The 15,926-nt window shown below is 44.3% G+C and overlaps 1 long non-coding RNA gene across 1 annotated transcript in view; it reads left to right on the top strand.

The window, feature by feature from the left end:
- Window positions 1-10,471, top strand: part of LOC106901657 — a 10,681-nt gene extending 210 nt beyond the window's left edge. Inside the window, exons 2-5 of the long non-coding RNA XR_001414347.1 lie at window positions 472-653; window positions 1,410-1,480; window positions 5,944-6,088; window positions 9,779-10,471. This is a non-coding gene — a long non-coding RNA (uncharacterized LOC106901657). The remainder of the gene's footprint in view (window positions 1-471; window positions 654-1,409; window positions 1,481-5,943; window positions 6,089-9,778) is intronic.
- Window positions 10,472-15,926: the final 5,455 nt, after the last annotated feature.

Below are 15,926 nucleotides of genomic sequence, written 5' to 3' on the forward strand. Positions count from 1 at the left end.
CCCCCGGGTGTTGTGTGCGCTACGCCAGGTGAAGCCCTTGCGCCTGGTGCCAGGGATCCTGTCAAGGGTCCCGTGAAGGAGACCGGGGCCGTGCGGGCGGTGGAAAGAGGCGGTGATGGATGAAGGGAATTGGGGGCGAATCACCTCTCGCAGCCGGCCGGGGGTGCAGGGAGGTGGCGTGGAGGAGAGCGGGCCGAAGGGCCGCGCTTTCCCGGTGGGAGCTTGGCCACCACCAACTCGATGGTGGTTACGCCCACGCTGTGGGAGGGTTTCATTTCCAAGTCTTGAGGCTCAGGCTAATATTTCTGCGTAGGAAATTGTTTACTGTAAAGTTTTGCCCCCTTTGAAGTGTGGGTGTGTGGTAGTCTGATCCCATATGTATGATCCCGCAACCCTGTTTCCAAACCCGCCTCAGGAACAGGCTGCCATACCACTATTCTGCCTTTTTTTTTTTGTCTCCTCGTGATCCAGGGGGAAAGTTCCTTCAACTTCAGAGTCTGCAACTCACTTAGCCCCAGGTGGAATCCCTGAGGGCCTGTCTGCATCGCGCTGAGATCTTGTCTGCCGGAGTTACCACCTTCAAAGAGCAGCTTGGTACAAATTTGTTTCTGGGGAAAAAAGACATTCGAATGTGCCTCGGCTTCATAGGGAAGGTGCGTGCGTAGGCTGGTGGCATCTGCAGCACCAGTCAAGTCATGCTTTAGCTTTTTACCATTTTGTTTGCTTGTTGGTTGTGCAAATGCTGTAAAAAGGAGTAGAAAGACTGTCAAAAAGGTATACAGGAACATGCACTAAATGAAGTAATGAGAAATAACAACACATGCCTGCTTACCTTTTTTCAAATTTTTTGTTTGTTTGTTTCTTTTCTAATACATTTTAACACTGTACTGGTGAATATTGTCAGAACTACCAGCATGTTAGGTTTTAAAAATGCATAACATGGTTTTAAATAATTTGCAAAGCCTGCCATTCATCCTTTGACAGTAGTGAACTGAACACTGTACAGCAGTTACAACATGTTGGAAAATTACAATAATAAAATAGCGATCAAAGTGTAATATTAAAGTTTTGTTCCTATAGAGGCTTAAGCATGTATTTGAACACGTGGTAGTTTGGCTGAGGATGGTTCAAAACAAGGCTATTTGTAGAACTTTCCATGACTGAGACAGGTTTGTGGAATAAAAAAAGCCTCAAACGCATTTAGCAGTAATTGTAATTAATCTACTAATTTAATAAGCAATATAAGGCCTTTGTGAAGCATGGGGAAATTATATTGTTAATACAATGTTTCTGTTACATTAGGAATCCTGTTACAGTAGCTGAGGATAATCATAAGTGACTATTAACGAGGCTGTATGAGTATTAAATTTCGCCGCCTGGTGGCTGTTTTCATTTTTTTTTTGGCTTAGTTTCAGAAACGCCGTGTGAAGCTTGTGCTGAGCTGGCAGGACAGACGGTGACAGACTGAGGGAACTGGAAGGTAGGGCAGTTTAGCAGTCACAGATCTTTGACCTTCACCCAATGCACAACAACATGTTTTACAAATTGTAAGGGTGAAGAATCTGTAAAAGCAAGTGAAGTGCTGTGTTGTAAAGCAACAGACAAACTAGATTTTCAGTGGTTGTTGAGTTCTAGGGGCCTAAAATACACCTCAGCGTGTGGTGTTAGTCTGTGAACAATTGTTTCCCCTTCCAGCTGTGTTTAGTTGATGATCATTGGCCACAAGTGTTAATCATCCTTATAACAGCGTTGTAAATAATCTAATTAGAGGAGGTAATTTAATAAATATCTTCTCTTCTATAGTTGATGTATCAATGATTTGAACAAGCATATGGAATAAACACACTGGCCCCAAACTCCCCAGTCAGTACCCTGACTAACCTAACACTCTGAGGGAAAAAAAAAAAAAGAAAAGGAGGGTAAAACCCTGCTGTGGAAAAGACTAAAGCCACAAGCACAGAAAGATCGGCAGTGTCAGTAATTAGGTTCTAGAATAGAAGGAAATTTGTTAAGTAAAATTCCCAGATGCTTTGAGGAAGTGATGCATATCCTAAGCTACAAAGAAAGGCAGAAAATCCCTCCAAGTGGTCCCTGCCAGTTTGACCAGAGGGAAATTTCCTTCTCTTTCTTTGGTGGTATTCAGTAGTTCGTAGGACCAAGAGTTCTAGTCAGTATCCAGTTTTGAGTTTGTAAAATTAATTTTGCTTTAATGCAGGATCAGAGGAGAGGTGAGCACTCCATATAAAGAAAAGAAGGTGATCTTCACTTAAGCGTAGTGTGAATGATTGACAAGATGTGTGGGATTTCTTTAGTCACTCCTGCGTAAGCTTTGCTGGTTGAAGGAGATTACGTTTGCTTACGAAGGCAAACTGACTCTTTATAATAGCATTAGCCATATTATGTATTAGTTCTGTGAAACTGAATCCATGGGTTACAGCACTGATTTCAAGGTTATATTTTCAGCATGTGAAAGTTTCCTTTACAGGATTGCATGGATTGCAAATACTGTATGATATTTGGACATTATTCTAGGGTGGTGGTCGATGCATTTAAACATATATTGGGGTTTTTTGGTGGTGGTGGTGATGGGTGGTTTTTTTGGTGTTTTATTTGTCATTTATTTGTCAGTCGCTGCTGCCGAGTCCTAAACTGTCAGGAGAGGGCGCAACCTCCCTAGAAGTCCTAAAAGAACTGGAAAAAGGTACCGTGGTGTGTCAAGATGATTCAGAAAGGCTGGCTCCCAAAATCCCGCCTGGTCTGGAGGCTCAGACACTCCTCCTGGGTTGGGAATTGAGGATGAAAGGGAGAACTTGTTATGGTCGACGTCCATGTCCTTTGTAAAACAGTCATTTGTAATTCTGAAGAAAATCGAGTATTTATAGGGAAACAATTTAGCTTTTTATTTCTCTTTTTGGAGTTTACAGTGTGGTTCCTGAATGTAACATTTAGTTATACTGTAAACAGTACTGTATATTGTGTAGTCTAGTGCAAGATATCTTCTGAAAGGTGTTGGATAGTACAGTTTCTTTTTTGTTTGTTTGTTTTTCATATTTATTTCAAAGATATGTCCAGTACAACATGGCTCATAGCAGTGCAAGCTTTTTCTGGCTATCCTGCTCAATATATGGGGAAGAAACTAATTTTAATCAAAGGCTAGATAAATCTTCAAATTTGAGGAAGTTTGCTTTCCTCTCTGCTGTGTCTGGCAATGCTGCTGGTCAGAAACTAGATAGCTGTTTTCCTGAGAAATTATCATGCCTGATTTTTCTTTCTTTCTTTTTTTTTTTTAATTATAAATTTGCAGTTGAATCGGACAATTTGAAGATTTGAAATTATCCATAGAATGAATTCAAAATGGTCTTTGGACCTACCAGATCATTTCATTTAACTAATGCCAAAGGCTTTCATTTCTGCTATTGTCAGTGCAATGCTAGCTAATTTAATTTTTTTCTGTGGAAATGAAATACAAAAAAATAAAGCAAATTGAAAACAGGAAATCAAACCATTGCGATTTTACTTCACAGAATGTTTTGACTTTTTTCCCATCCTGACATGAAACTGAACTCGCACATTTATCTGAAATGTTTTTAATTCAGTAAAACTGCATTTATCTTACACCATTATAGCTGAAGTAACTCCTACTGCTTCATTATCAAGCAGAAAGAGCTTGTCTGACTGAATTCACCAATCAGCCTCAAAAGCTTTTTGTGAAAATTGTGGCTGTGGTTTCACAAGGTGGGCATTACCAACGCTAGCTGAATGAATAATACGTGCTTTCTGCTGGCTTCCAAGTGGGCAACAGTTAGTAAAAGAAAAATTCTGCAATTTCTGTTAGCTAAGTTAAACAAAGTTGCAGCTGCAGTACCTCTCAAATCTTTTCAGAGGCACTGGGATACTCTTCTAAACATCTCAAATGCCCATGTCTTCTGCATTGCTGCTACTTCCTTTGGCATTGACCTCTGGGCATGCAGAATGACCAGGCACTGGTTTCTCTTGTTCCGGGGGATCCAATAAAGGTGTCTTAGTTTTTCCCAGCTCTTCAAGGAAGGGACTGTCGCCATCTGTTCTAGTTGCACTGGCAGAAAATGTAAAACATTGCGAGACGTGTTTTAGGTGCAACATATTCTGTTTGGAGTGCAAGTTTGTTACTGTTTTATACAAATCTCCCTACCTATCTTTACTGGAGTCGTAATTATGAGAGCTAGAAGGCATTACTACATCAGTAGCCCGTTCTCAAGCCATTAAAATTCCCAAAATTGTCCTTAAACAATCCTAAATGTGTTAACTACAAAGAACGCTATGTAGTTACAGAAAACACATGAAATGGCAGTTATTTTAGGGGTGGTGTCTTAGAAATCTCCTACATCTGAAGGGTATGTAGGTTCTTGGATTTTTAGCTCAGACTTAATTGAGCAAGGTTAGGGTTGCTGAGATCAGTGTTTGTTGAGAGGCTTTTTTGGTTGTTTGTTTGCTTTTCTTCTAAGGAACTCCCTTCTGAGTCTCTACCACATTTGCAGCTGATTTGGAGCCTCTAATGAACATGCAGGCTCACATTCTTGCCATATGAGGGCTACCCAGTGGATTAACCAGCTCATGAATGTCAAACCAGCCCCGTTTTCCTGCCTTGGTCTAGACCACATCCTCAAAGTGGCAGAAGTTAATGACTTCTGTGTGGTGATACTATACATACATGCCGATGAGCTACGTATAAAAATATGTAACAAATAGTGTGCATACATTTTAATAACAGCAAAGCTTGTCAGAAAAGGCATTACACAAACCAATGTAGCTGGCAAAAACTGGCAAGCTGTTGGCAGTCCTGGCATGTTCAGGTGTGAAGGAGATACAACAAATGTTAAGATGAGTGCAGGCTGAAAACAATCCGATTTCAGCCCAGATTTAACTGTTATTCAGGCAAGCTGAGAGGTAAAAACAGCTGTCAAGTGTAGCAGCCCAGTGATGGACAGCCAAAATGAGTAATGACGGCCTTCTACTTCGCTCTGGGGAGACCCCACCTGGAGCACTGTGTCCAGCTCTGGAGTCCTCAGCACAGGAAGGACATGGACCTGTTGGAGCAGGTCCAGAGGAGGTCACAGAGATGCTCCAAGGGCTGGAGCCCCTCTGCTGTGAGGACAGGCTGAGAGAGTTGGGGGGGTTCAGCCTGGAGAAGAGAAGGCTCTGGGGAGACCTTAGAACCCCTTCCAGTCCCTGGGGAGGGACTCTTGATCAGGGAGGGGAGCCATAGGATAAGGGGTAATGGTTTTGAACTGGAAGAGGGGAGATTGAGATGAGATCTCAGGAAGAACTTCTTTGCTGTGAGGGTGGTGAAAGCCTGGCCCAGGTTGCCCAGAGAAGCTGTGGCTGCCCCATCCCTGGAGGGGTTCAAGGGCAGGTTGGAGGGGGCTTGGAGCAACCTGGTCTGGTGGGAGGTGTCCCTGCCCAGGGCAGAGGGGTTGGAAAGGACCTTAAAGATCATCTCATTTCAACCCAAACCATTCTGTGATTCTGCGATGTACAGGCAACACATACTGTTTCCTCCCAGGGATGACAATCCTTCCTCCTTCTAGAAGATGGTATTGTGTGAGCACCTCAGCTGTCAGGAAGAAATCAGGATTTCTAGCTCTCTCAGTAGCAGAGCAGAGCTTTCCAGTGGGACAAATTGTTTGTTGGTTTTGTGTTTTATTTTGTTTTGTTTTGTTTTAGGTTTAGGAACACTGAAACTTACCTCTGTAGCTGTTTTATATATATATATAAGAAGACTTGCAATATCCTGTTATAATCGCACAGGCTCATTTCACATCTATATGTCAAAACAGTCAGTGAAATTCAGGTCCCTGGTTCAGACGTTTGGAACAAGTTTTCCTCATGAACTCGTGTTGTGTGACTGGCAGTGATGCATATCAATAAAAATAATTTGAGACTTTTTTTTTTTTCCTTTTACAGTGAATGGCAAAATGTCCATTAAACAGAAGTGAAAGTAGGATCCAGTTCCAGGCTTTAAAATGGAAATGGCTGAGGTTTTTCTGGGTTAATGACAACTTCTGTCTCCAATGCGACTGCCACGAAAGGAAAGAGGTTCCTTTTGCAGGTATTTGTCAAAATCCTTCTCGTTGTCTTTCAGACCCTGCTGCCTGTTTTCAGTACCACATATGCCAGTTTTATCCTCTGTCATATTTTTCTGCAACGGGTTTGCTTTCTTGATCTATGTTCATTGAGTTGCAAAGCATCTGGGATGTAGGCACATAGCAAGGGTAGATCTCAGAAAAGCAGGAGCGCTTTCTGGAAAGCTCTCGTAGGAGAAATATGTGAGATTGGCCATATCTGGTCTTAAACTACTTGACAGAGTTGTTGTCATATGTAAATTATAAACAAGGAGACAAAATTTAGAGAGAGAATACCATGTTCCAAATACTCTGAGACCCTCAGACCTCAGTTGGTCTCCACGTGGTCCCCTGCTGTTATCTCCTAAGCAGAAAGAAGCAAGACCCTGATGTTTGTACCAAGGTTGAGGCAGAATGTGGGAAGGAGGAGCAGGCAGAAGGAAGTGTGGGGAGAGCTGGTGAGGGAGGGAAACAGCAGGATGAGGAAGGCAGGGACAAAGACTACAGGGCAGATGAGGGGATGAGGTCCAGTCCCCACCCCTTCAATAGCCAGGATCAGCCAGAGATCTCTGGAGAGCAGCCGAACCAGCTCTGTTGCCACAAGGAGAGCTAGGGAAAATGAGATTAGGTAAATCCAGGTGCCTGAGAAATCTGTTTAAATTCACCAGGCTCTAAGTAGGAGCCTCCTCTCTAAGATCGTGGCTAACTGGGTTTCAGCCCTGGGAAGGGCTGCTGTCTCTGAGCCAGCTGCTTGGTCCTAGTAAGCACGTGTGATCCCAGCAGGTTTGTGTGGTATCACCGACGTGCTCTGCAGGAGCCCTTGCCAGGGAACGCTTCCCTTTGCTGTTCCCTTCATCTTTCTGCAAAAACAGTGCAAAGTGTCATTTCAAGGGAGATACTGTGCATCTTAGCAGCACCTCTAACCTTATTGAATTCAATTGGGCATTAGCGGTGAATTTGGTGCGTGGTTTTCAGTTTTTAACCACTGAACCGAAAAAAAATATTAATAAGCACAATAAACCTATTGATTTATAGGGTCTAGCGCTCGTTGCAAGGAGCCTCAGTTCCCACCATAGCTGAGAGAGGACTATTTTCAGAGCACCAGTTTGGGCTCTCATCTGGCCAAAGAGGGATCTGCAGTCAAGTCTAGATGAGGAATTCTCATACCCCCACCCTTCCACCTACACAGAGTTGGAAACACAGCTCCAAACAGCCACCCAAAGTACCAAGCCCCATCCTTCCCAAGACAAGCTGATTGCTAGATGTTTCAAAGGAGCAACTTTGTCTCGATTTCCCTGTGTTTATGGCATTGTTTATAACTTAGGCCACAGGGTATTTGCTGTGCGCTCGGTCAGATGTAAAGTCAGCAGTTCAGTGGATTTAAATGAAAGACTGATGGCGACTCACAATCGGTTCGCATGGAAATGGCATCGGGCCAGTTGCCCAGTTGTGGAATGTTATATGAGCAAAGCAGATATAATTATTTCCAAATTTGGCCGCAATCCACATTTTCTCCATATTTAACCATATTTTGCTGCAAAGGGTCTTGTCTCCTTCGACAAGAAATCCCCTGGGCAGAAAGCATATTCTCAGTAACTCACTGTTTATCCCATACTGGGTGGAGTTTCCAACAAATTTTCCTCTGAGGAGGAGCCAAGATGCATGACCCTTGCTAGTGATGCAGCTATCTCCTAAAATCAGACCTCTCTGTCCTCGGCAGCCTGTCTCACTTAGGAAATGTTGCAGTTTATGAGATCATTCACAGCTCTCTGAGCAGCGACTAATTCTTGACACAAAACCTGCTGGCAATAGCCTGGATTATTGAGGAGCAGAGACTCCTGTTCATATCTTTACATGGAGCAGGAGGGAACTTCAGGAGCGCTGTAGAGATCTCTTACCAGTCAGGGGCTTGTTCTGCTTATTCAAGAAGATGGTGGGATGTGAACCAGCTTTTGTTCAAAAATAACATAGGCATTTTAGGTCATGATTGTCCCATCCCTGTCCCTCCCCCAAGCAGGTCCTTTTGTACCTTCTAGGATCATTTTATCTGACTTGTGCTGATAGAACTTGACTGCTGTCAGACAGGTCTTTGCAGAGATGCTTCAGGGATGAGGAAGATATAGACTGAGCTTGCTGCAGAAGCTGTTGCAAACTGACCTACTCTTCTCATAGCCAGCCAGTCAGGGATGGATGGGGTAGCCACTTCATGGCTGCAGAGCCATGAGCCTTCTGATCTTTTTTCCCCTGTATAAATGTCTTCAGATGCAGTTTGACAGCACGTTACACTGAGAAGATTTTTCCACTCTACAGTTCTACACCATCAAGACATGCTTAAATTATCCTACAGGCTATGCCTTCAGAGAGGCCTGAGTTATTACACATCTCTGCTTTAGGTTGATGATTTATATCCTGTTACTAGCTAGGCCACTTCTCTGGAGAGTCCCCCTTTCTCAATCTGACAGAGATACAGGCTGACAGAGCTACAACTCTGTGCTACCTGAAAAAACCCAGGGTGATAACCCTCTACAAAGCATGACAAAGAGTCACTGTGTGCTCAGGTTTGCCTTGGGGCTGGTTTGCTTTTACAGAGCTGGACCAGTTTCTCTTGAGTCAGATTCTGTTATATGCAAGCTACGGTGGTGCCTTTAATTCAGTTTAAGAGTAGATCAGATAGGTTTCTTCCCCCTTCACAATTATTGCTTTGTTATTGCTCTGTTTGTTAATGTGTATTCTGATAGCATTGCACAGCTACAAGCGTGCCCCAGGGCTTGGTGCAGTACGTGTCCGTGGTGTGTTTTTTTCCTAATTGTGTAGGAGGAGTCATCACTGTGTTATAAATTGTATCTCTACAGCTTCTCCAGGCTCATTCTTGCCCATGGGAAAGCTTCATACCCCAAAAGTGTCAGGCCTGGCTTTCTGTGGGGTGGGCTGGAGGATTACACACTGAGCTGAAAGATGACCGTTGCTTGATCTGCCCTGGGGCTGATAGGAGGGAGCAGATAGCAGTAGGTCAGAGCTGTGTTGGACCCCAGCCTAATGCTGGCTCTAAGTAAGGCTCCACAGCAGTCCCCAGGTTTCCTTTGGGAGTCATAATTTGGCTGGAGTAAATAAGATGGTGAATGAGTGAGTCCCATGAAGAACAGGAAGTAATCTCTGCAGTAGTGGCAGCTGGTGCTAGCCTGTGGAAAATACATAGCCTTTGTGTGAGCTTTGGAGTGCCAGTTTTACTCCTGTGATTCTTTTTGGGTGATGACTTCAACCATTTCACAACCCAAGAAACAAACATCGCTACCACAGGACCCTCCTTGGTGTTTGTGTTTCCCATGGCACCCATATCACTCAGCTGGGAAAAAAAATATCGCTGTTTTACCAAGGCAATAGGTGCTGGAAGAGAGGGGTCTCCCGAGGCATTATAGGTTGTAAGTTGTTCAGTTGGTAGAACATAACAAGTTGCAGTGGTATCTACTTAACACACATATGTAGGCTTTGCACTCACTAGAATTAAAAATGTTTTGAAGGTCGGGAATAAATCTGTGTGTGACTTCCTATATGTATTTACACCTTTCTTGCAAAGGACGGAAATAAAAGAAAGTGATACCTGGTTTTTTTGGTGATTAGTAGTGTTTGTCTGCATGAGGATTGTTTTCTTTGACACTTTTGTGCCTGGTCTTTTACAGGTAGTGGGCTTCTCCTGTGTAAAATTCCTTCAGAGGATACTCCAGGGGAGCCAACTGCAATTAAACCACAAAAGACTGTGTCTCAGTCCTCCTTTGACATCTGCTTCTTTGACTTCCATTATCTTTAAATTAGCGCTGTCGCTCTGTCAGAATAGGTCCACCCTTGCCTAAATCTTTGCCAGTTGATGGTTTTGTGTAACCCTAATCTAGTTAGGAATCTGAGGGTTTTCCCCCTGTTTCCTTGGGGTGTATTAAAATGGATTATCTTGAAATGAAGAGTAAAATAAGCAGAAGTTAAGAAAAAAAGGAAAAAAAAAAAAGTCCAGAATCTGAATCTGTAAGCTCCAAAGACCTCACCATCCTGAACCTCACTGGGAATAAAAAATGCCTGTAAATGTGAAGTCTTGTATCTCCCAAATCTTCAGGCTTAAAAAAAAAGCAGATGATCATATCACTGTCCCTCTGTTTTGCAGTCCATCAGAGCCTTTAGCCCCAGATCTTTGCTCAGTCTTTAGTTGGACAAAGTAGAGAAGGAATGTGAAGTGAGTAAGAATGCATCAGGACGCCTGAGTTTAGCTAAGACTGCGTATAAAAATAATATTGTCTTAGAAAATGAAAAGCCTGTGCCCTGCATCTGCTGAGCAAGGGGTTTCACGACCATGTTTTTTTCCCCGCGTGCTGGCAGGTACAAAATGGGACGCATTCTGACTGCGGCTAAATAAGCAGCTGGAGGGCTGTTATCTCTGTGCGGAGACACGAGCCTGTTCCCTTTCTGTTTTCAGGCGCTCTCTGCCTGTTCCCCCTCCTCTGGAGGGGCTGCAGCCTTCTGGGAGGGTGAGCACGTTCCCCTACATCATAGCGTATGAGCTAGCTGAGCCCGAGCTCAACAAATTGCTTCTGTCCCATTCTCCCAGACGTGGTCACTTAATAATTAATACCCGGTAATTATACCATTTAGTAAATCACTCTGAAACACCTGTCTTGGCGACAGGTTGACTTGGACTGACTTGGACTTTGTGTAGCCTGTGATCATTCACCCATCTCTGGCATTCGGCCATTTCAGGGTGATAAAATGTAAGCTATGTGCAAACCTGGCAATCCAAAACAGCTGAGGTCAGATCTGTTTGCTGCTGTAGCCCCCTTGATACCAGTAGAGTACCAGTGTTGTTCCCTCTGCGTTCGAGAGTAGGAGACAACTGAGGATTGAAGGCTGGATACCAAAACATCGCGCATTCCCAGCGCTGTTTGCAAAAAAACCTACCAGCCAAGAGCTATTTGGTAGCCTGGATTCTGAGAAGGCACTATTCTGTGTCTTCCTTTATGTGCTGAACAGTTCAAAAAGGACAGGGATAAAAAAAATAACCCTGTTCAGTCTAAGCAAAATGATAACTCTTCTCTCTTGAAATGTGATTCTGCTTTACCTGGTTTTACTTTTGGTGGAAGGAGAGGCACGTGGTGTTTTCCTATCACCACCTGTTTCTGGCAGTGCAAGATCTACTTGAAAGCCACTGGAAGTTCCCATAACCAATAATTACTTTGGATCTGGCTTATAGGAAACTCTGCTCTCAGCAGTATGGAAAGTAATTAAAAATAAACAAAGGTCACATGCTTATAAAGCCCTTTCCACGTCGTTTAGTGTTCCTAGTTGATAGAGCTTGTTGTGTTTCTTACTCCTACGTGTAGAAAATGCTTGCATCACCTGTGGGATGCTGAAGAGGGATCTTGTACAGGTGCTGCCCTAAGTGCCTGGGTTCCTTCCAGGCCTCTTTATTCAGATCTCTTCCCAAGCCTGACAGGACTGGTGAACCCCTGTGGAAGCAGAATTACATGTGTCTTCTTTGTTGTGTGAGTGATGCATAACCCTCTGCCTTCAGCACTGAAAGCCTTTGCTGTTCTTCACGTTCTTAGGGTGGTAGTTTCCTTCCTATTAGCAAGTCCTTAAGGAAACATCTCAATTCACCTATCTGTGGTCTCGTGTTTCCAGCTTGTTCTCTCTTTTTTTTTTTTTTAAACTTTAAACATCGTGGGGGGGGTGTGTGCGTGAAGGGGAGGTGACACATCTCCATTTGTGTGTTTGGTAGAAGGTGAGTGTCCTCAAGCTCCCTTTATAAACATTGGAGCTAAGGCCTCTGGAATACCATTCCGGGCATGAAAATTCTCTCTGCTACATCATCCTCTGGAGAAACGTCTCTCTTTCTGCTGCCTATATAGGGAGCCCACAGAGACCAGACTGAATTACCACAGCTGAAATTAGATGCTGCAGAAGGTAGCACGGATACCCCTGCAGTTTCAGCTACTACTCACCCAGTAAAAGGCTTCCAGTTTTCCCATTAACGTAGCCACTCAGCTGGCCCAGGCAAAAAAGCAGCCTTCGCAGAAAAGTTGTGTATTAAGCATCAGACTTTATTGTACCAAATAGCTCTTGTAAGTCCTCACCCTGGGAAGCTGTTGACACATGTTCCAGTCACTCTGCCACCTTCTCCCAATAAATGCGTGTGTAATTGTATTTGTGTGTACTGGTTACACGTTGCTGTGGAAGTTTTGGCATGCTGATATAGATCTGCATGCCAACCCTCCACAGCCCGTGCTTTCGCGGCCGTATATGGAAGTTCACCTGTGAAGGTATCCAGAACTTCCCTTTGGATCTGTTTGAGGGCTAAACTGAGCAGCTCAGAAGAGGGCAAATAGAGCTGCTACGTGCCTGAGATGGGTGGCACTGTCTGGCGATGAAAATTGTGGCCTCCTGTTTGAAACCCAGCTCACATCACCCTGAATGCCACGAAGGATGTTTCTTCCTGCCGTGCCCTCTCCAGAACAAGATGTTCCCTGTGGATTGGTATGCTCTTCTCAGAGCTGGATCTGGCTATTCCCTTCCGGCACAGCAGGAAGAAGAAGATGGCTTGAACATAAATGAAGCCACAAAAATAAGTTGGAGGCTGGCCAGAGGCAGGTGGGAACAGGCTGAGGAGATGGGGGTCTGTTCGGTCTGGTGCTGTGGCTGTGTAGATTCAGTGTCTGAAATCCCTTGTGGGGAAGGAATGGCATGGAGGGAGTCATTGCCTGCAGTTAACTGGGGGGGTTCCTGGAGGCCAGGTGTAGGAAAGCTTGAAAGCACACTTTTCAGCATAATTAGAGGCTTTTCTGAAATGAAGATAAAACTTGATATGCAAAGTCTGTACACTCGGATTTCGTGTTGCACTACACCCCCTCGAGTAGGCCTTTATCTTACATTTGCATCAGGATGTTAGGCAATATACCACCACCTGCAAGTTACTTCGTGGTGACTGTTCATTCTTATAGTGTGGCTTGAAGCCATGTACTAAAATGTTTTAGGAAAGTTTCTGTTCTGGTATTTGGTTATTAGGTTGAAAAAAAGGACTGTGTACCTTGCAGAACATGGTAAAAAACATTATGAAAGTGTATACAAAGCTAAGTTATACTGAGAAGGTGGTTTAGGGTCTTCTCTTTATTCTTAAGGGATAAAGGGGCATATAATGAGACAGAAGAGTGGTACATTGAGGCAGACAGAGAGGAATTTTCTTTGCGTGGAACAATATCAGCATGCATAAACATAACAGGATTCTGAAAAAGATCCAGCATTTAATAGCCTCCAACACCGATTGCAATCACTGCAATATCAGTGAGAAATACATAAAATTCAAGACTATTGGATCGGTTTCAGACCAATTCTACTTAAAGAGAATTGAAAGAAAAATCTGTCTGGGGCAGGCTATGCTATAGCTGTCTGCCACAGCATCCCTTGTGCTGCCCTTCAAAACACATTCCAGTTAGTGCAGCCAAAGACTGGGAACTATTTGGACAGCCAGTTTTATCGAGTATAATAGTCACCATGCTCCTGTGATGGTCTGTGGTCATCAGTTTATTTATATTGAATACAGCAACAGTCTGCTGGAAGATATCTGGCGTTCTCACACCTACATCAATGGCCACTGAATGCTTCAAGTTATTTCTTTTTCATTAGTTATTTCTTCTGCAAGTGAACCCGAATTGTGCTCTACTTAGAGCCACTTGGGTTGGCGCTCAGTGCAAAGGTTTAGACTTTGCTGGTTCTGTACAGCTCCTGTCTAAACCAGCCCGATGACAGGAGTGTTAACCTGGCTGGTATCATTCCCAGAGAGTCTGAATCAGCTTCTTCTGCTTTACAAGGCATATAAATGCTTTACGAGACGTGTAAGTTCCCAGCAGATGCTGCTGCACATCTGCTCTGCACAGGCAGCTCCTGGTGACCTCCCAATCAACTTTGCTGATGGGCAACTTGGCCCTAAGAACTGTGTGCCCACATCTGTGCAGTTTTGTGGCCAGCTGTGAGCCTTGTGCTTCTGCAACCTCGCTAAAATTTAGTGAGGCAGGGATCTCTGCACCACGTTGGGCAATATAGACACCCCAAACGCTGCTCGCTGGCAGCTGAGACCCAGCACCGAGCCCTTGAGGGGTGTCTGTAGATGGCCATCAGCTCTCTTTATTGATACAGAGACTAATTTCATGTGTTACAGGACCAGGTAAGGCAGGAGAGAGATGGACACTCTGACCTGCAGATGTCTCTTCATCCTGGAAAGTGAGATTCTGCTTTTTACCAGCTTCCCTTTCAGGCTGGCCAGCGTGAGGCACGCAGCTCTCGGGAACACTCTTGGAGGTATAAACGCTGTGCTTGCCAGTCGTTGTTGAACTTCAGAGCTGTTCATTCCTGCCCTTTCCTCCTACCCCAAACAGTGAAACGCTTGCTAGTGCTGTCCAGGAATTCATCTGCTGGCATTTTAATATGCGTGTGTACCATCATCCAATTGCTACAATTACTCTGTGGGAATCTTGTTTCTAAAAATACCCCAATCTCTGCTGCTCTCCAACACTAGCATGAGGTAATGGATCGTATTCCCTAGCTGCCAGCCACACGCAGGATGAAGGTAATCAATACAGCTGGTAATACATAAAAACGATTATAATTACAACCAATTCCTGTTTCACTTGAAAACATCATCTTCTAGCCTACGTTATCACAGCTTCAGCTGTCCAATGCATGAAAACAATCATGCGCTTCCCTTTGCTAAATAGAATCCCGTTATTTTTGCCTGAGAGCATCTTTTGAATAGCTCAAAGAGGTTAGGTTCATTATGGGAGCCCTCAACCAGTTCGTACTCCAGGAAGTGCCCAGTTGCTCTCAATCGGTGTGTACTTCCACCGGAATCAAGAGAGATCCACCTGCCTGCGTGGCTCAGGCTGTGATCGCTGTATTTTGTCTGGGAAAACGCGTGTGCACATCATCTTTTGAACTCAAGGTGCAGCAAACAACTGCCTGCTAACAAACCTCACCTTCCGTGTTCCAGCTTCTCTTCTGCAGGACTTAAATTCCAGGTGAAAGCACCGTGAGTCAGTGGAGGCTCCAAAAAATTGATGGAATGCCATTCAGTTTTTACTATTTTTAAAAACAAGCATATTTTGGAAGGTTTTTGCATTGCAAATAGCCCTTCTGATCCCAGAGGAGCTACTCACAGTGTATGGCATTACTCAATCTTATAATTGGATATTCTGGTCCAAAATACCATGTCTGCCCGGGGAGTAGAGGAGGGGGCCTGGGACTCTGAACTTCAACTTTGGTTGTTGCCAAAAGTCACGGTGTTGAGGCATTAGGCGTGTGCAAATCAGTGTATTCCCAATCACAGCAGCGATTGCTGGGAAACTGTTGTTCCATCTCTGTTCTTCCCACTCCCACAGAACAACAGCGGTAACGCTAGAAAGGGCAAGGAGCAGTCTTTAATTAACGTGGGTTGTAAAGTTTGTCAGTGCCTTGAAGTTCCTCAGTGAGTGGCGCTGAATAAAACACACCTCGGTCGGTGTCTGTAGGGGCTCTATAAAGCTCTGAAGCCACAGGAGAACTCCTCTGGCTGCGGCGTTTCCAGCCACGGTTCTCTCTTGTGGAGAGGAGCTGCCGCCCCTGAGAAAAGGTGGTGGAAATGGAGAAGAATGGATGTGGAAGCTGTGTTCTGCACCCACCCGATAATCCAGAGCTGCTCCCAGCTTTGCCCCTCGGAGTCTGATTTGTAGCCACCGTAGCTGATGGTATCTTCCTTCCAAAAGTGGGATGTAAAGGGAACCCCGCTATCCACGCTGCGGCCTTTGTACTTTTAAATTA

Source organism: Calidris pugnax, unplaced genomic scaffold (genome assembly GCF_001431845.1).
Source record: "Calidris pugnax isolate Ruff unplaced genomic scaffold, ASM143184v1 scaffold219, whole genome shotgun sequence".
In the NCBI taxonomy this organism is placed as follows: Eukaryota; Metazoa; Chordata; class Aves; order Charadriiformes; family Scolopacidae; genus Calidris; species Calidris pugnax.